Source organism: Phocoena phocoena, chromosome 9 (assembly GCF_963924675.1).
Source record: "Phocoena phocoena chromosome 9, mPhoPho1.1, whole genome shotgun sequence".
In the NCBI taxonomy this organism is placed as follows: Eukaryota; Metazoa; Chordata; class Mammalia; order Artiodactyla; family Phocoenidae; genus Phocoena; species Phocoena phocoena.
The window spans coordinates 17,984,340-18,006,687 of record NC_089227.1 but is presented as its reverse complement, the minus strand read 5'-3'; positions in this window follow the sequence as shown (position 1 = coordinate 18,006,687).

Here is a 22,348-nt window from a genome sequence, read left to right as displayed (position 1 = left end):
GTAGGATTAAGCTTTTGCACATGAATTAAGGTCCAGTTCAATAAATTCCATGTGTCTAGCAATCTAGCACAACAACCCACCAAGGAGTTTCTTACAAAGAGGAAACTGAGTCCTGAAGAGGTTAAACAGTTTACCCAGCAATGATTCAAATTTAGGCCTACCTGACTCTAATCAAGTTGATTGGGGGATAAAATAACTGCAGTGATCCATTGTTTATTTAAATAATTATAATATTTTTGAAAAATATTCACCCTGACCATTTACCCTCTCAACTATATTCTTAACTGATCAGAGTAGCTAACCTTACTATAAAGATCCTAAACCCACTAGAACAGCGTTGCTTGAACTTGAAGAGCTTTTTACTTTCTCCATTTTTTTATTTTCAAACATATCAAACGTACAGAAAAGTTATGAGAAAAATACAGTGGACACCCATATTACCCCATATTCACCAATTTTGAATATTTCACCACATTTGCCTTCCCCGTGTGTATGGGTTTTTGGTTTTGTTTCGTTTATGATCAATCATTTGAGTTTTTTGCAGGCTTTTACCCTTTACCCCTAAGTACTTCTTTAAGTATCTACTAAGAACAAAGATACTCTCCTATATAATCAGAATTCCATTATCCAAGAAAATTTCATATCATTTTACTATTATCTGTAACATACAGCGGCCATATTCAAATTTTCAAAATGTCCTTTTTAGCTGACTTTTTTCTCAATCCGGAATACAATCAAGGATCATGCATTGCATTTAATTGTCATGTCTTTTTAAGCTCCTTTACTCTAGAATAACCCGGTTTTTTTCTTGTTTATTTTTCTTTTGTAACATTCATTTTTTTGAAGAATTCAATTCTGTTTGCAGAATGTTCCTCAGTTTGTATTCATCTGTTCCCTATTAGATTCAAGTTAAATAATTTTGTCATGTACACTGTATAGATGAGGTTGTGTTCATCATAGTATGCTGCATCAAGAGGGATACGATGTCAGTTTGTACTATTATTGGTGATATTATATGTAATCATTTCTCCATGGTAAAGGTACCTTTTTTCCTTTGTATTTAAAAAGTAGTCTGTGTAAAAAATGGGCAAAAGACTTGAACAGACATTTCTCCAAAGAAGATATACAAATGGCCAACAGGTACATGAAAAGATGCCCAGTATCATTAGAGAAATGCAAAGCAAAACCAAAATGAGATATCACTTCACACCTACTAGGATGGCTATAATTTTTTTTTTAATGAAAAATAAGAGTTAGTGAGGATTTAGAGACATTGGAATACTCATACATTACTGCTGGGAATGTAAAATGGTGCAATCACTGTGGAAAACAGTTCCACAATTCCTCCAAACCCTGAACATGGAATTATCAGCAGTTCCACTCCTAGGTGTATATCCAAAAGAATTGAAAACAGGTACTCAAATCCTTGTACCCAAATGTTCATAGCATCACTAATCATACTAGCCAAAAGTTTAGAAACAAATATCCACCAATGTATAAACAAACTGTGGTATAGACATACAAAGAAATATTTTTCAGCCATAAAAAGGAATGAAAGGGGCTTCCCTGGTGGCGCAGTGGTTGAGAGTCCGCCTGCCGAGGCAGGGGACATGGGTTCGTGTCCCGGTCCGGGAAGATCCCACATGCCGCGGAGCGGTTAGGCTCGTGAGCTATGGCCGCTGAGCCTGCGCGTCCGGAGCCTGTGCTCTGCAGCGGGTGAGGCCACAACAGTGAGAGGCCCGCGTACCGCAAAAAAAAAAAAAAAAAAAAAAAAAAGGAATGAAGTACTGGTAGGTGCTACAATATGGATGAACCTCAAAAACCTTATGCAAAGTGAAAGAAGCCAGACACAAAAGGTCATCTATTGTTCTATTCCATTTATATGAAACATCCAGAATAAGCCAATCCATAGAAAGCAGGTTAGTGGTGGCCCATGGCTGGGGGGAGGAGAGATAAGGAGCAACTGCTTAATGGATAAGGGGTTCTATTTTGTACCAATGAAAATGTTTTGGAGCTCGGTAGAGCTGGTGGTGGCACAACACTGGAAATGTACTAAATGCTACTGAATTCTTCTCTCTAAAATGTTTAACATGTTAGATGAATTTCACCTTAATTTTTTTAAAAAGTAACCTGTGGGGTAATACTTTGAGATTGTGTGAGTATCCTCCCCCAAGAATCCTTCACTCCATGGGCTAGCATCCATCCATGTTTGCTTGAATCAAGTATTACTATAGTGGTTGGAGAATAATGACAATATAATCCTATCCTTCCATCTCTTCCAACTATGTTAAGTAGGTGAGCTTTCATTTCTCCTGCCACTCCTTTGTTTTCTGTTTATTTGGGGCTTGATTTTTGTGGGGTTTTTTGTCTTTAGTATCAATATTGACAGTAAACACTGTCACTTTGAGTTTTGATTCTTGAATTGTCCCACATTTGACCAGGGAAGATGCTTTCAACTTGCAGTGTCTTTGGACATGTCCCAATCCATTTTTGAGCACCTCTTTACTTCCTGGTACAAGATATTCCAGGAAACCTTGTGCTTTCCCTAACTGAGTCTTAGAACAAGCCATTTCTCCTGTTTTTGCTCCTTCTAAAAGTTGATCAGAAGCTTTGAAGCCAAAGAAATCTGAGTTTGAAACCATTTTCCTTTACTATTTTTAACAGCTTAAGATGTAACTCACACACCACACAATTCACCCATTTGAAGTACAAAATTCAATGGTTTTTAATATATTCACATGGCTATGAAACCACCACCACAATCTAATTTCAAAACATTTTTGTCACCCCTAAAAGAATCTCCATACCCATTAGTTGTCACCCCCCATTTCCCCCAACCTCCCTTTGCCTAAGCCCTGGCCAACCATCTCCCTTCTGTCTCTATAGACTTGCCTATTCTGGACAGATCATAAAAATGCAATCCTACCATTGTGGCCTTGTGACTGGCTTCTTTCTCAGCTTAATGTTGAAACCAATTTCTGCTGCTTAGTGGCTTTTTTTTTGGTCGCGCTTGGTCTTACTTGCGGCAGGCAGGCTCCTTAGTTGCGGCTTGCCAGCTCCTTAGTTGTGGCATGCAAACTCTTAGTTGCGGCATGCATGTGGGATCTAGTTCCCTGACCAGGGATTGAACCCCGGCCCCCTGCATTGAGAGCGTGTAGTCTTAACCACTGTGGCACCGGGGAAGTCCCTCTGCTGCTTAATTTTTGCATAACCTTGAGTGTTACTTAATTACAACATCTGGAAAACAGTAATAATATCAATACCAATCATCCCAGATCAATATGATAATCTACTAAGATAATATTCAATAAATAGTAATTATCATGAACATTAGTTGGGAGACACATACCCAATCTGCTGGATCTTTTGCATTCATTTATTCTCAACAAATACTTATCAAACACCTGTTGTATAGCAGGCATTAGTCTAGATATTGAGTCTACAGCATGGAAAACATATAAAAATCCTGCCCTCATGAAGCTGACATTCTACTGCCAGAAGACAGAAAATAAACAAAATAAATAAGCAAAAATATATACTCTGTTTACTAGATGGTGATAGCGTCTAGGAAAAGAAAAACAAAACAAAACAAAACAGCAATCTGTTGGGAAGGTGTTTTGGAAAGGCCTCACTGAGGAGGTAACACTTATTTAAAGACCTTAAGGTGATCTTTTTTTTTTTGGCCATGATGTGTGGCATGAGGGATCTTAGTTCCCTGACCAGGGATCCAACCCAGGCCCAAGGCAGTGAGAGCAAGGAGTCCTGACCACTGGACCACCAGCGAATTCCCCACCTTAAGGTGATCTTGCCAGGCTTTTTACTTCTATAAATTAGGAGAGAACTATATTTGCCACCTAGAATATTTGTGAATTTATTGAATTAAAATACACCAACCTAATTATTAATGAACAACTTTACACATACTATATTAGATGCTTAAAGAATAAATTATAAACCCAGTCCCTGCTGATTTGGAAATTAAAAATTTCTTTGAGATGCATCAAAACGTAAAATGACATTTTGAAGGAAATACAAAAAAGAAGAAACACAGTAACAGGAGTTTAATTTTTCCTACCATCATTTATTTATACATATATTAATTATGTGAATATTATAATTAAGAAGGGAAAGTATTAAAACTAGATGTAGGTTTCTGTAGCAGTCCAAAAAAAATGAAAAGGGCAGTACGTATGCATTTTTCCCCAACCTCGCACAATGGAATTCAAGATGAACACATCATATTAATTTTTATCAAATATAAAATAAAATTAAAGAATGCTATAAATCCAACTGCACTCCAATATTTCCAAGTAGAGTTACTAAATCATGTTGTATCTTAGAAGGTATATTTATTATGTCATAGAATTGGAATCAGACTTGAGAGGTCATATAATGCATCTTGGGGCCTTTGGCCTCCTTCTAATGGTCCCCCAACACTTTTAAATTTTTAGAAAAGTTTCTTTATATCTTATGTACACCTTCTATTATGAAAATTAAGCCTGTTGCTTGTTATTTCATTATAGTGTGTTTCTCAGTGGCACTGGCACCATTGTAACAGTGTAACACAGAAGTCAGCACACAGAATAGTAGAGCCAAACGGTCAGAGTTCAAACCCTAGTTCTGTCATTAGCTGGCTAACCTTGGACAAGTTTCTCAGTTTCTTTGTGCCTCGGTTTCCTGATCTGCAAAATGCAGAGTAATATTACCTACCTTATATGTTTGTTGTGAGGATTAAATGAGTTATTTCACATAGAACGCTTAGAGAAGGATCTAAGTGTTCCCCCCAAAATTAGGTATTCATATTTATATGCATATTAAGACAGGTATTACTTATCTATTGCTGCATACCAAACCTCTCCCAAATTTAGCAACTTAAAACGACAAGAATTTATCATCTCACAATTTCTGTGGTCCAGGAACTTGGGAGCAGTCTAGCTGGAAAATGATGCTATCTGGGGCTGCAGTCATCTGAAGGCTTGCAGAAGGCTGAGAGATCTGTCACCAAGATGGTTCACTCAACATGGCTGTCAGCAGGGGTCCTCAGGTCCTTGCTGGCTGTTTCAGAGAGGCCTTACTCGCCCTCCTGGATCTTTCCATAGGGCTACTGGAGTGTCTGGCTCCCCTAGAGTGAGTGGCCCCAGAGAAAGCAAGGAAGAAACTGCAATGCCTTCTATGACCTACTCTCAGAAGTCACAATCCACCATTTCCACCACATTCTATCCATTAGAAACAAGTAGGGCACATGCTCAAAGGAGGGGAATGAAGCCACTTCTTATAGGGAGAATTATCAGTGAGTGTGTGGACACATTTTTAAACCACCACAAGGGCTCATTCCTTCTTTCCTTTGGTGCCTCCGATTTGCAAGTGAGAAACCTTTGAGACCTCTCATTCATACTGTCTAAATACTAGACATGAAAGGGAATTTTCAGTCTAACATTCAGACTGAAGAAAAAGGAATGTAGATTAGAATGATTATCTAGAGAAAATCATCAATAGTAATAAATTTATTATAAATAAAATGCCTTCTCTATGTGACTCTTACATAAACCAGCTAAAAAATGACTCCTGGGACTTCCCTGGTGGCGCAGTGGTTAAGAATCCACCTGCCAATGCAGGGGACATGGGTTTGAGCCCTGGTCTGGGAAGATCCCACACGCCGCGGAGAAACTAAGCCCATGCACCACAGCTACTGAGCCTGTGCTCTAGAGCCCACGAGCCACAACTACTGAGCCCGTGTGCCTAGAGCCCGTGCTCCACAACAAGAAGCCACCGCCATGAGAAGCCTGTGCACCCCAACAAAGAGTAGCACCCGCTCGCCGCAACTAGAGAAAGCCTGCCGCCCACAGCAACGAAGAACCAACGCAGCCAAAAATTAATAAATAAAATTTTTTAAAAAAATGACTCCTGAAGATGTGCCCAGGGCTGGATTAGGATGGATTTAGAATACTGACTAATATGTCCACACATATCTAAATAGATGAAATGGTCTGTCCATAATGACTATGTTGAACTTCCCCACCCTGGGCTCCATTTCTTTCAAGCTTTTAGACATGGATAAAGCCATGACAGAATACTCATTTCTCAAATATCTGAACTCTCTGAGTATAAGAATTTGGTTTTCCATTTTACTGTAACTGGTTTAAAAATCCAATATAAAATCTAATATAAAAAATATCTAATAGAAACTGAAGATGATCTTTTTCACAGTTAAACACATATTCTGTTCAAGCATAATTCACAATCAGTTCTTCAACATGTGTATTTGTCACCTTCAGGTAGGTTTAGGCATTGTATCTGGAAATAAGATATACTTTTACCATTAAAAAGCAGCTTTTAAAAAAAAAAAAAGCAGCTTTAAAAAAGAAAGCAGCTTTATAATCCTCATTATTATAGTGTTTAATTGAACTTGCTTTTAAAACTTTTTTATTGTTACATAATATACATACAGAAACATGCATAAATCACAAGGGTACAATAGAGCAAAGACACCTATGTTTAAAAATATTGAAGGTTACCAGTACCTTGAAAGCCCCCTTTGTCTCTCCTTAGTAACTGCTCCCAACAAGGTTATCTCTATTCTAACACTGCTGATTAACGCTAACTGGTTTTTAGTTTTATGGGAAATGGAATCATACACCAGGTACTCTTTTGCATCTGGTCTCTTTTGCTCAATATTATATTGTGAGACTGAGCCATGTGTTGTGTTTAATCATCTTTTTACTGTTGTATAGTATTCCATTTTATGCATACACCACTTTTTTAATTCACTGGTGCTATTTATTAAACTACTGCCTCAACCCCAAACTCACCCTTCTACTCTCAGCTTTGTAATGAGGGAGCTGTAACTCAGCTAACATTTCTCCGTTGCCAGCGGATGCCCATTAATTCTGCCAGATGGGGGAGCTAGAGGGAAACTGGAAGGCTGGAAAAGAGAGAAGGGACTTACTCCCTCCTGTTCGCTGGCTGTTCCTGTCACTATCATCTTGGCACAGGCCCTTCAGAGAAGCAGTTGGCTGCAGTCTCAAGTTTCAGTGGTGCTCCTCAAACCAGCTTCATTGTCTCTCCTTAGAAGGACAATCAAGGCCAGGCCATACCCCCTCCTGACATCTGGGTCCCAGCTCCCTCCTCTAAGCTTCTGAGGTCTACTAACCTACCTCTGCACTTTGTTCCCCAGCCCTAGGAGTGGACGCTGATTCCTGCATTATCACTGTATTATTTGTGTCCCCTTTACTCTTTTTCAGTTCTCCAACACCTCTTCAACCAATCAATACCTTATATTTTTTGTGGTTATTAAAACAATCTAACTGCCATACAAAAGTAAATAGTCCCTGCTTTCTCTCTAATGGGTACAATAGATGATTGGGTTGTCTCCAGTTTGGACTACTATGAATACTGCTGCTATGAATATTCTCCTACCTGTCTTTTGGTGAAATGTGTATATACCTGAAATGGAATTGCTAGGTCATAGGGGAGGTGTGTGTTCACTTTCAGCAGGCACTGCCTGAAAGTTTTCCAAAGTGGTTGTACCAATAATTGCATTGATTCTAAGACACTCCCAGGATCTCATACCTGATCCTCAGAACTTTTAAAAGTTAGAGAGCTGAGCTTCCCTGGTGGCGCAGTGGTTGAGAGTCCGCCTGCCGATGCAGGGGACGGGCGTTCGTGCCCCGGACCGGGAGGATCCCACGTGCCGCGGAGCTGTTGGGCCCGTGAGCCATGGCCGCTGAGCCTGCATGTCCAGAGCCTGTGCTCTGCAACGGGAGAGGCCACAACAGTGAGAGGCCTGCATACCGCAAAAAAAAAAAAAAAAAAAGTTACAGAGAGCCAATAAACTCCACACTATTGTAATTTAATCTCAGCTTCAGAATTTTTATGTTGCAGTGCTAAAGAAAACGAGACTCTGTTGCTTGAGGACAGACTTTGTGTCCTTAATTCCTCTATCAGTGCCTGGTACATAGTAGGTGATGTTGAATAGATAATAAGGGGAAGTTTATATCTGTTCTTCTGTACAGTTGAACTAATGTGAAACAGCAATGTAAATTGAGGTCAGTCCCATCTAGGGCATACTGTCACCCCAGCACATATTCCACCGGGCAGCTGTGTCCCATCTAGGGGATACTCAGTCACCCCAGCACGTATTCCTCCAGGCAGCTGGAGATAAACAGGCCTCTGTTTCCCCAGGTTGCTTCTATTGCCCTGCAAGACCCATTTCTCTCCTCAACATAGGTTTAAATGACTTGATTCAGGAACAGACGCAACACAACACTGGCTGCTTATGGACTAGGGCAGCCTCATATCCGGCACATCGACCTCATCATTCCAACCCTCTCCCAAGAATCTTTGGTGGAGATCCCAAACTGAATTAAATCCCTTTGAGATTTATTCTTAGAGTGACTCAAACTTCACGGTGCTCCTGTCCAACCCCTGGGATGTCTTAAGAATCACCTACACAAAACGCAAGGCAAACAACCCGCTTCTTCACACCCTACCTGAAACCATCACAAGCCGAACTCTCAAGAATGAATGGGTTACTAGCACCTGCTGGGAACTCAGGGTTCCTGACATGAGCACACCATGGAGAAAAAGTAGCAGCTTGCTAGATGTTAATATAGGAAGCTGACTGCCATCGAGTGCTCTGAAATCCACTCAACAAAAATTAAGGTGGGGGAAGGAGGAGAAGGAGTGAAGGCAACACATACACTTGTTAATAAAATATATTCATGCTTTCTACAACAACACAGTTTCCAATTGCATAAGTCTGCTTTTCTTTTTTTTTTTTTTGTGGTACGCGGGCCTCTCACTGTTGCGGCCTCTCCCTTAGCGGAGCATAGGCTCCGGACGCGCAGGCTCAGCGGCCGTGGCTCACGGGCCCAGCCGCTCCGCGGCACGTGGGATCCTCCCGGTCCGGGGCACGAAACCCCGCCCCCTGCATCGGCAGGCGGACTCTCAACCACTGCGCCACCAGGGAAGCCCCATAAGTCTGCTTTTATACGATACAGATTGTTAACGTGACATCATTCTGATTTTACAAGTAATATAACCGGAATGACAAAATGGTGAGGAAGCAGATATACCTAATTATGAATTATAGACAATTCTATTTTTTAATCTCTGGGTATGTAAGGCATGTTTTTCTGACTCATCACAGGCAGTGACATAACAAATTGATGTCTCTTCTCATGCACTGTTTGTCACCAAAGAGGAAGCCAGCATGTTCTGATGTCATCACACAAGGTGATATAAGTACCTCCTGTCTCTGACTCCTCAGACATTTCTTTAGTTCTCATCCTTTCCCTCTCCAATCCCCCTCCTAATGCTACATTCATCATCACCTAACATCTAAAGAATCTGGTCATCACAAGCTGGGTGTTGCCTCAGTTGCCTATGCTGTAAAACCACCCAAAATTAGTAGCTTAAAACAATGGTTTATTATTTCTCACACTTCTGTGGGTTCTTCTGATCTCACCTGGGTCATTCATGCTGCTGCATTCACCCGCTGGGTCAGCTAGAGCTGGAGGCCCAAGGTGACCATATCTGTATATCTGGGGCCTTGAAGGGACTAGAGGGCTAGGACTTCTCTCTCCCCATGTTATCTTTCATCATTAACTAATTTATCCAAGCTTCTTTACACAGCAAGTCCCAGGAGAGCGAAGGCACAAGCTGTGTAGACTCCAGAACTCACACAATGTCATTTCAACAATATTCTATTGGTTTAGGCAAATCCTAAGGCCAGATTCATTGTGAAAGGCAACCACACAAGGGCATGAATTCAGGGAGACAGTATTCATCAGGGTCATTTTACAACAATCTACCATATGTGTATAGCTATATAATCCCATCAGACTTCATTTTAGGCATGCTTCCCAATGCACCTAAGCCTCTGCAAGGTCAGTCAGTCAACAATTTTTTTTTGAGCAACCACAAGGAATAAAGTAATAGGCTAGGAATATATATTTATCATACAATTTCTGGCTGAAAGAGTGCTTTCAAGACCATTAAAAAAATTTTTCTCGGGGCTCCTCTGGTGGCGCAGTGGTTGAGAGTCTGCCTGCTGATGCAGGGGACACGGGTTCGTGCCCTGGTCCGGGAAGATCCCACATGCCACAGAGCAGCTGGGCCCATGAGCCATGGCTGCTGAGCCTGCACGTCCGAAGCCTGTGCTCTGCAATGGGAGAGGCCACGACAGTGAGAGGCCCGTGTACTGCAAAAAAAAAAATTTTTTTTCTCATTTCCACCCTGTGAAATAGATAAGGGTGTATGTGCTGGTGATATAGTAAATATATTTGGTCTTTGATCCCCATCCCTGGCACAGAACTTCTAAAACCTTTGGGATTTCCTGAGTAATAGGAACGTCTTTTGTTGTTCATAATAAGCGCCCCCCACCCCTTGGGCTTCCCTGGTGGTGCAGTGGTTGAGAGTCCACCTGCCGATGCAAGGGACACGGGTTCGTGCCCCAGTCTGGGAAGATCCCACATGCCGCAGAGCAGCTAGGCCCGTGAGTCATGGCCGCTGAGCCTGCGCATCCAGAGCCTGTGCTCCGCAACGGGAGAGGCCACAACAGTGATAGGCCCACGTACCGCAAAAAAAAAAAAAAAAATAATAAGCGCCCCCCTCTTAAATTTTATGTATGTATGTATGTATGTACGTATGTACGTGTGCACTGAGTCTTCGTTGCTGCGCACAGGCTTTCTCTAGTTGAGGCGAACGGGGGCTACTACTCTTCTTTGCTGTGCGTGGGCTTCTCATTGCAGTGGCTTCTCTTGTTGCGGAGCACGGGCTCTAGGTGGGTGGGCTTCAGTAGTTGTGGCTCGCGGGCTCTAGAGTGCAGGCTCAGTAGTTGTGGCGCATGGGCTTAGTTGCCCTGCGACATGTGGGATCTTCCCGGACCGGGGCTCCAACCCGTGTCCCCTGCATTGGCAGGCGGATTCTTAACCACTGCACCACTAGGGAAGTCCCAGTAAGCCCCTTTAGATGACACCTGGCCAACTTAGGTAGGGCCCCTAGGGCCCCTCAAGATGAGGCTGGTCACCAGAACGACCAAATGATGAGAAAGTTGGAACTTTCAACCCCACGCCTGACCTTCCAGGAGGGGAGGAGAGCTGGAAACTGAACTGTTCTATAAAAACGCTCAAAGGAGATTTGAGCTCCCAGGCAATGAAACCTCAAGGTGCTGGGAGGTGGGGAGCCCAGAGAGGGCATAGAAACTGCACCCCACCACCCGGTACCATGTCCTACACATGTCTTCTATTTGGCTGTTCTTGAGTTGTATCCTTTATAATAAATCAGTAAAATGCCTTCCTGAGTTCTGTGAGCTGTTCTGAGGAGGGGTTGTGGGAAGCCCTCGTTTAGAGCCAATCAGTCAGAAGCATGGGTGGCCTCTCCAGGACATGCAACTGGTGTCTGAAGCTGGGAGAGGGGCAGTCTTGTGGGACTGAGCCCTAAACTTTGGGGTGTGCACTAACTCTGGATAACTGGTATCAAAACTGAATTGAACCGTTGAATATTCAGTTGGTGTCCTAAGAATCAGAGAATTGGTTGTTGGCTTTGGAAAACACTCCAGAGTCCCCACTGTGCAGTAGATAGGAGAGCTAGGACACACACTCATTTCTACCAACATATACTTCTTTCTCCACATTGGTTGCTCCTCTCCAAAAAAAATTGTTTTTCATGAATCATAAGACATTGTGCCTGCCCTCTTTGTATGTGTGAAAGAACTAGAGAACATGAAACCTAAAGCCAAAGAGAGAAATTGGAGAGTAAGAGTTCCTGTGATAGCTACACCAGTAGGCAGACTCTCCAGCTGCAGCAAAACTTTCTGGAGGGAATCAAAGCTCTTATAACCCAATCCAAAGTTCCAAGGGGAAAATTGAGTTGACAGTCACATATTTCTGTATATGCACATACAGCACCACTAGAAATGAGGCATCTAAGCTGTCTGAAAACAAATAAACTGAGTATCACAACAGCAAACTTATCTGCCAAGAGTTCCTGGCAAGCATTAAAATCAATTTAGAGGAGATAGTGATGCTGGAAGTGTCCAGGAAATGAGTTATGCTGAGATATTTAAAACAAACAAAAAAATGCTTACTATGAATATTATCAGCGGGATAAGGTCTGCAAATAGACCAACGTCTTCTAAAAGTACAAAAAAATTCTATGATGGCAAGCTGCGATTACAGAGTATCATCCTGCACGTTAACGTCTAAGGCAGTTTGGGAGCCCCTCTTCCCTGTCCCTTGCAGCACCTTGGACAGGGGATAAGGTGGTTTTTGTTAGCCTCAGCAGTTTTCCGAGGCTCTTGTTTAGGATTCCATCTTAGAGCCTCCAAGGTCTACGAACACACTCCCCCACTTCTTCTTGGAGTGCAAATGTCTTCTAAACAGTTTTCCCCATGGATTGTTCTGTTTGACTATATAAAATTGTGGTTTTAAAAAATGTAAATGTGGTACTTCCCTGGTGGTGCAGTGGTTAAGAATCCGCCTGCCAATGCAGGGGACACGGGTTCGAGCCCTGGTCCTGAAAGATCCCACATGCCGCGGAGCAACTAAGCCTGTGCACCACAACTACTGAGCCTGCACTCTAGAGCCCGTGAGCCACAGCTACTGAAACCCACGTGCCTAAAGCCTGCGTTCCGCAACAAGAGAAGCCACCGCAACGAGAAGCCTGTGACCACAACAAAGAGTAGCCCCCGTTTGCCTCAACTAGAGAAAGCCCGCGCGCAGCAACGGAGACCCAACGTAGCCAAAAATAAAAATAAAATAAATAAATTTATTAAATAAAAATAAACTTTATAAAGACTTTAGCACATATTTAGTGCTCAACAAATATTTACTAAGTGATTTAAATAACAATAATGTTTTGATACCTTGCAAATTTAGTGATTTTTTAAAAATAGGTCTAGTTAAACTTACACTTAGAACTTTACTGGAATTGAATTATTGTGGAAGAGTAGCCCCCGCTCTCTACAACTAGAGAAAGCCCACGCACAGCAACAAAGACCCAATGCAGCCAAAAATAAATAAATAAATTAGAAAAAAAAAGTTCTCTTTCATGCTGGAGAGGATGTGGAGAAAAGGGAACCCTCCTATACTGTTGGTGAAAATGTAAATTGGTACAGTCACTATGGAGAACAGTATGGAGGTTCCTCAAAAAATTAAAAATAGAACTACCATATGATCCAGCAATCCTACTCCTGGGCATATACCTGGAAAAAACAAAAACTAACTTAAGAAGGTACACGCACCCCAATGTTCACAGTAGCACTATTTACAATAGCTAAGACATGGAAACAACCTAAATGTCCATCGACAGATGAATGGATAAAGAAAATGTGGTATATACATACAATGGAATATTACTCGGGCATAAAAAGAATGAAATATTGCTATTTGCAGCAACATGGATGGGCCTAGAAAATGTTATACTTAATGAAGTAAATCAGAGAAAGACAAACACAATATGCTATCACTTATATGCAGAATCTAAAAAATAATACAAATGAATGTATATACAAAACAGAAACAGACTCATGAACACAGAAAACAAACTTAAGGTAACCAAAGGGGAGAAAGAGGGAGGAGGGAACGAATCAGGAGTATGGGATTTAACAGATACAAACTACTATACATAAAATAGATAAGGAACAAGGATTTACTATATGACACAGGGAATCGTATTCAATACCTTACAAAAACCTATAATGTAATATAATCTAAAAAGAAACTGAATCACTGCTTTATACCTGAAACTAACACAATATTACAAATCAATTATACTTCAATTAAAAAGTTCTTTTATGCTGAATATGTGTTAATTTAATATTTCTCATCAATAAATTTGAGTAGAAGCACTTTGCAACTGATAAGAATCTTTACCTATTACTTTTTTTGCTTACGGTATTTCAAAATGGCTTAAATGGTATAAATCACTTCATTGTTTATATCATATCTGGCATTTTCTGAATGAAATGAAGTGTTTAAACAAGTTTCATTACTATTACAGCCCAAAACACAAAGACTTGTTCTTTTCTCCTACTTTTATATATGTAATCTGAAGACATTAAATTAATTGTTCAAAAGAGGTTTTTAAGAACAAAGTGGCAAATCTCTGATGATTTTTGCATGTGTGTGAGTTAAACCTAAACTTTTTACCAGAAAGGGCAAATAAATTCAGACAAGTTCCTGTAAATAGTTGTGGTTGTATTCATTTTAAAGTCTGTGCTACAATAAATATTTATTTAATAAGTTCATAGCCTAAGTATATTTATAATAAAATGGTAGTGGGAATTAAAACTAGGAAGAGGGCTTCCCTGGTGGCGCAGTGGTTGAGAGTCCGCCTGCCGATGAAGGGAACACGGGTTCGTGCCCCAGTGCGGGAAGATCCCACATGCCGCGGAGCGGCTGGGCCCGTGAGCCATGGCTGCTGAGCCTGCGCGTCCGGAGCCTGTGCTCCGCAATGGGAGAGGCCACAACAGTGAGAGGCCCGCGTACCGCAAAAAAAAAAAACTAGGAAGAAAGTGTCATTTAAATAATCATACTGAATTCAACACTGTGTCCGAATCCTGGCCAGTAGAAAGCAACCTGATTTCCCATCCCAGCTCTGCCACTCCCTAGCAGTGACTGTGAACAAGTAATTCAATCTTTCTAGGTCTTAGAGTCTCCTCTGTAACATGAGATTGACAATACTTGCCTCATGGGGTTTTTGTGGTTTTGTAAAGAATGGAGTCAACATGCGACAGGCACCTAGCGCAGTGCCTAACACATAGCAAGTGTCCATGATAGGACGTTACTAATAACAATATTAATTTAACTAGAAGTAACGTTCCAAGACAAGATAAGATGTGAAATTCTTAAAGTGCCACACGACTTGAGAACAATGACTGATTTGGCTAGTGACGATATTTCTCCTAACACTGCAACAAGGACATTACATACAACACTTGCCAGGCCTTTCCCTCAAAAGGTTAATCACATTTACAGTTTTGGGATCTCTTATAATTAACTTTCTTGAGTTTTTCATCCATTTATATGGACTCCTGATCATAATACGATCCCTAGTAGTAATATGCTCCATAAATGTACCTGCTTTGTAAAGTAGCACTGTTTTTTTATCCCTAAACAAATCCTTTCAAGTTTTGAAATTTTTCTTTCTTATTCTGCCACTGAAATAATTATAAAATGATGTACTGAAGCAAAAAGAAAAGCAAGCTCAAAAGAAGAAATAAAGTAAGCTCAGATTAATAATATATGAACTGTCTTCCATTAAAATTATTATTATACATAAGAATAACAAAATGACCTCTTGAATTTTTACTTGAATAGTGGTCTTTGGTTTGAAATAGAAGTGTTTGTAATTCTTAGAGGAATATACATTTTATAGTATACAATGCATATATATACATAGGTACATGTAGGCATATATAATAATACACATATAATATGTAATTCTTAGAGGCAGAAAACATTTTAACCAGAAAGAGGTGGTAGTCTTTACTACTTAAACTTACGACAAAAACAACCTGTAAATGGAGAATATTTGAATGAATGATGTTAAAAGATAAACTGTGGTATACTAACACTTGGAAGAGTTCATCCGAGCAAACATGAGTTTGACTTAGTACCAGAACAAGAATGGTTAAGAGCTCTCTGTTGACCGTAGCTAGGGGAAAGACTATGACAGAGCAGGCCTGGAAGCAAAGCAAGGAACTTACCTGAATGGCTAAGCAGTTGCCTTATTTAGGAAAGCCTACTTGGCTTTGTAATTGCTTGTTCTTAGGTTTAGATTTCTTATGCTTGAGACATTTAAGGAATTTACTCTGGCTTAGATTTGCCTAAGAAGGCCACCAAGACATTAGAGCCACCTCAGTCTAATGGCGGACTTGTTTGATTACATAAAATATCTAAAAATCTGTTCTTCTTTAACCAAAGGAACATTTATAATGACAAGTAATTTGGATGGAACAAAATTACATTTTCTTCTGACACCTGAAATTGAAGTTCCTCATAATCCTTGAGAATGAATAAAACAGTGAAAATGGATTTAGTAGGCCTTTATTAGCTGGTAGCTTGGCGTAAAGTTTGTGAACATTTTAAAAGTACAATGACTATAAAAAATGGCAGCTTCAAAAGTATTATATCATCAAAGGTGGGTTACCCCTTAATTTGGGGCAAGCTATGATAGGACCATATTCTACACTGAGTACTGAATTGAGAAGCTGCTTAAAGACCAGTATTATTCAGATGAGGAATTACTTAAACAAAATAGCATGAGAGTTTTTTGAAAATATGGTGGTTAGGGCAGAAGGAATGCAAATTAGTTCATTATAGTTTTAGTTCTAATTGTTAAAAAATATTGTCCAAAACACAGAAATAAGGCAGAGAGAGAGCAGCATGTCTTGCCAATGTCACATCCAAGCATTGTTTAACAGGCCCATCAAAGCATTATTTAATTATCTACAATCTAAGGGTCAGCTAACTTTTTCTGTAAAGATACAGATAGTAAGTTTTCAGGTTTTGTTTTTTTCCGTTTTTTTTTTTAAATCAAAGACTGGTTTTATTTCAGTAATGGAGAGAATTTTAGAGGTTCTCTACAGATGGAGAGAACTTTTTAAAAATTTTTATTTATTTATTTATTTATGCCTGCGTTGGTCTTTGTTGCTGCACACGGGCTTTCTCTAGTTGCAGTGAGCAGGGGCTACTCTTATTTGTGGTGTGAGGGCTTCTCATTGCAGTGGCTTCTCTTGTCGCGGAGCATGGGCTCTAGGTGCATAGGCTGAGTAGTTGTGGCTCACAGGCTCTAGAGCGCAGGCTCAGTAGTTGTGGTGCACAGGCTTACTTGCTCCTTGACATGTGGGATCTTCCCAGACCAGGGGTTGAACCCGTGTTCCCTGCATTGGCAGGCGGATTCTTAACCACTGCGCCACCAGGGAAGTCCTTCTGTTTCTGTTTTTTTTACAATCCTTTAAAAATGTAAGAGTCATTCTTAATTCATGGATTACACCAAAACAGACCAGCAGCTAAATGTGGCCTGCGGTGACCCTATTCTAGAAGAAGTCCCTTTGTCTGTCTCACTATTCACTATTGATTAAAGGCCTAGATTTTATGAATTCACATGTTAACTTGCAGATTTTTGTCCAGTAAAGGCAAAATTAATTTGGTAAAAACACCAAAGTTATTGTTTTATTGTCATAGGATATTAACTAGTTTTGTATCTAACAGAAGAATCTTTTTTTCATTAAACTTTTAATTTTGAGATTATTTTAGATTAACATTCAGTTGAAAGAATACAGAGAGATGCTGTGTACCCTTTACCCAATCTCCCCATTGGTTACATCTTGCAAAACTATTAATACAGTATCACAGCCAGGATACTGACATGGATGGAGTCAAGATGGAGAGCATTTCCATCATTACCGGTTTCCTCATGTAGCCACTTTATAACAGTCACACCACTTTTCTCAAGCCCCCCACCACACCTCCTTCTCAACCCCTGGCAACTGTTAATCTATTCTCCATTTCTGTAAATTTGTCATTTCAAGAATACTGTATAAAGGCATCATATAGTATGTAACCTTTTGGGATTGGCTTTTTTCACACAGCACAATTCTCTGGAGATTCATCCAGGTGAAAGATGAACAATCTTACTTAAAATTTCCTTTCTGAAAGGGCTGTCACTACCCCGCTCCTCAAACACTCTTTGAATCAGCCTTATCATTCTGTTTGTTCCTTCACTGAGTTGAAAAAAATATTTTCCAAGTGTTCATTCTGTTTGTATGAGTCATACTTCAAACTTTTTGAAAATGATACTTTGATATAATTGTTTAGCTTGTTTGTCCACAAGAGATAGTTTCCAGTTGGCTCAGTTTTTTATTTAGAAAACTTGTATGTAGTCAGAAAAGATCAGACCACATGTATTCTCCTCCAGTCACAATAAAAATGTAATCTGCTTTGTTTGAGTTTCAAAGAATGATAAGATGTTCTCTCTCCAGTGATAGGTTATTTCTGTGAGATTTTTGGATGAGTTAAGAAGAAATACGTTTTAAAATAGCATTTTTATCCTATGCCACTGGATCTTTCTTTCATCTCTTAAGCAATGCTTCCAACAGTAGATCAGCATAGAGATTTATGAGTAATTGGTCAAAAAACCCCATGGGCCCTTCAGACTTCAATTTTCTGCTTCTAGTGAGAAGTATATAGTTTTATGATAGAGATTATCACTTAATAGAAAAGGTATGTTTTCTCAGATGGGAAGATCAGATGCCACTTAGACCACTCCACTGTTTTGGAGCATGACTAAAGTAAACTTTTCTTTTAAAAAAACAAACAACAACTTAACAGGGAAAATCTCAAACATACACATATGTAGAAAGAATAGTATAACAAACCCCCATGTAACCATCATTTAAATTCAGCATTAGTAATATGTGGATAATCTTGCCTCATACATACCCATCATTTCCCCCAATTCAGCAAATCGCAGACACCATATAATTTCATCCATAAATACTTCAATATATATCTGTAAGAGATAAGGCAGTTTTTAATATAACAACTCCATTATCACACCAAAAAATACGAATAATTCCTTAATATAATCTAATAACCAGTCAGTATTCAAATGTTTCCCATTGTTTCAAGCATCTTTTTACAAATGATTTGAAACAGGATCTGAACAAGACCTGTGTATATATGTGGTTGATTCATTTTTTAAAACATTATTTATTTATTACAGCTTTACTATGGTAAAATTGACTTACAATAAACTGTACATGTTAAAGTGTACAATTTGATAACTTTTGACATATTATCCACCTGAAAAATTATTACCACAACCCAGGTGATGAACATATCCATCACCCCTAAAAGTTTTCTCATGCCCCTTGGTAATCCCTCCTTCCCAATCTCCCCACACACTCCCCTTCCTAAGGAATCACTGATCTTCTTTCTACAGATTAGTTTGCATTTTCTAAAACTTCTTAAAAATGGAATCATACAGTATGCATACTTTTTGGGTCTGGCTTCTTTCCCTCAGTATAACTATTTTGAGACACATAATATTGTTGCATGTACCAACAGTTTATTCCTGAATACAACAGCCCGTTGTATGGATGTATCACAATTTGTATATCCGTTCACTTGCAGATGGATATTTGGGTCGTTTCTAGTTTTTGGCTATTACAAATAAAGCTGTTATGAACATTTGTGTAAAATATTTTGTATATACTGTGCTTTCAATTCTTTTTGGTGAATACATAGGAATAGGATCACTGGGTCATACGGTAGGTATATGTTTACCTTTTAAGAAACCACCAACTTGTTTTCAAACCGGTTGTACCAATTTACAATCTCTCCAATAAACTATGAAGCTCCACATCTCACCAACGTTTGGTCATTCTTTTAAATTTTAAATATTCAAATTTTAAACATTCTACAGATGAACTCCCACTTTTCCAACTACATTTCTGTTTAAGGCCAGATACTCTTCAACCAAAACAACATAATGCAACAGATTGAATGTAAAAGCAGATATGAAATCCAACTATTTTCTATTAGACCAGACATCAAAGAGACTTGCCAAAATGTAAAACAATGCCCTTCTCACTATCCTTTTATCTTGGAAAATATAGTTGTTTCCATTAAAGTATAACATGTAATGCGTTTGTTATTATTATTAAAAAACTTTAAAGGTAAAATTCACATAAAATAAAATTCACCATTTTAACCCTTTTCAAGTGCACAACTCAGTGGTTTTTTATTATATTCACAGTGTTGTGTAACTATCAAACACCAGAACATTTCTATCAACCCAAAAAAAGCTCCCATAACTTCCAACTCTCCCTTCTCCCATCTCCTGGAAACCACTACTATACTTTCTGTCTCTACGGATTTGCCTAGACTGGACATTTCATATAAATGAAATCATATAATATGTGGCATGTTATATCCCAAATCTTTCACTCAGCATTGTTTTCGAGGTTTATCCATATGGTAACATGTATCAGTACTTCATCCCCTTTTCGTTTATCCATTCATCAGCTTATGGAAACTTAGGTTGTTTCCACTTTTTTGCTGTTATAATAAGTAATACTTCTATTAAATTCATGTACAAGTTTTTGTGTGAAATGTTTTCATTTCTTGTGGGTATATAGCTAGAAATAGAATTTCTGGGTCATGTGGTAACTCTTGTGTTTAACAGTTTGAGAAATGTCAAATTGTTTATCAAAGCAGCTGTGCCATTTTACCTTCCCCCCCCCAGCAATATATAACGGTTCAAATTTCTTCACAACTGTGCCAGCACTTGTTGTTGTTATATAACTATAGCCATCCTGGGGGTGTAAAGTATTATCACACTGTGGATTTGCTTTGCATTTTCCGGATGGCTAATGATGGTGCGCATCTTTTCATGTGCGTTTTGGTAATTTGTATTTCTTTGGAAAAACGTCTATTCGAATCCTTTGCCCATTTTTCAATTGTCTTTGTTGTTCAGTTGTGAGAGTTCTTTATATGTTCTGGATACCAGACCCTTATCAGATATATGATTTTATATATTTTGAATATATAAAATCATATATATATGATTTTTATATATATGATTTATATATTTTCTCCCATTCTGTGGGTTTCCTTTTGACAATCTTGATGGTGCCCTATAACACACCGAAGTTTGAAAAACTGAACAAAGTCCAATTTATCTTTTTCTTTTATTCTTGTGCTTTTGGTGTCCTATCTAGGAAACTGTTGCCTAATGCAAGTTAATAGAAATCTACACATGCTTTCTTCTAAGAGTTTTTACTCTTACATTTATATCTTTAATCCATTTTGAGTTAATTTTTGTATATGGTGTGAGGTAGGGGTCCAAATACATGCTTTTGCATGTCGATACTGTCAAAGAAAAAATTATTCTGAAACTTGTTAAAGATGATAAGGTGATACGGTGTTCTGAAATGGCAAAAAACTCTTGCTGAGGAACAGTACGTAACACAGTCACATCGCCCTTTCACATTCACGATACCTGTTTTCTTGGAAAATTCAGGGTATATTATAAAACGTGTAAAAAAATACTTGTGTTTATTTGTAAAATGAAGTTTTTTTCTAGGGTCAGATAATTATAAACAGGTTTTCAACCTACATCTGATAGGACATTTGAAAGGGGTGGATGACAAGACTTCATTAGGCGTGAATATCCCTGTATGGCAGACATCTTATATCTTTGGTCTCCATGTGGTAAAATGCCAGTAAAGCCACCCAGTTATTGTGACATTCAACAATACCTTCACACATTTTCAATATGTTGAGAGGGCACTACTGCCCCCTTTGAGAATACAGGGTAAAGGAAAGAGCACTGAACCAGGTGTTGGAGATCAGAGGGGTGCTCACTATGACCCAAGTCAATATGTTGCTCTGGGTCTCATTTTCCTCATCTGGAAAATGGTCTCCAAGATCTTTCTGATGATTCCTTGTAGACTGATATCACCTTTCTTATCACTAGCTGAAGAGTATAATGTAAAAGAATGAAATTAGAACATTTCTCTAACACCATGCACAAAAATAAGCTCAAAATGGGGCTTCCCTGGTGGCGCAGTGGTTGAGGGTCTGCCTGCCAATGCAGGGGACACGGGTTCGTGCCCCAGTCTGGGAAGATCCCACATGCCACGGAGCGGCTGGGCCCGTGAGCCATGGCCGCTGAGCCTGCACCTCCAGAGCCTGTGCTCTGCAACAGGAGAGGCCACAACAGTGAGAGGCCCGCGTACAGCAAACAAACAAACAAACAAAAAAAGCTCAAAATGGATTAAAGACCTAAATGTAAGACTGGATACTATAAAACTCCTAGAGGAAAACATAGGCAAACAGTTTTTGACATAAATTGCAGTATTATCTTTTTCGATCCATTTCCTAGAATAACAGAAATAAGAACAAAAATAAACAACTGGGAACTAATTAAACTTAAAAGCTTTTGCACAGCAACGGAAACCATAAATAAAATGAAAAGACCTACAGAATGGGAGAAAATATTTGCAAACGATACAACAAACAAGGGATTAATCTCCAAAATATACAAACAGCTCATACAGCTCAATAACAAAAAAACAAACCCAATTAAAAAATGGGCAGAAGATCTAAATAGACACTTCTCCAAAGAAGACATACAGATGGCCAAAAGGCGCATGAAAAGATGCTCAACATCACTAATTATTAGAGAAATGCAAATCAAAACTACAATGAGGTATCACCTCACACTGGTCAGAATGGCCATCATCCAAAAGTCTACAAATAATAAATGCTGGAAAGGGTGTGAAGGAAAGGGAACCCTCCTACACTGTTGGTGGGAATGTAAATGGGTACAGCCACTA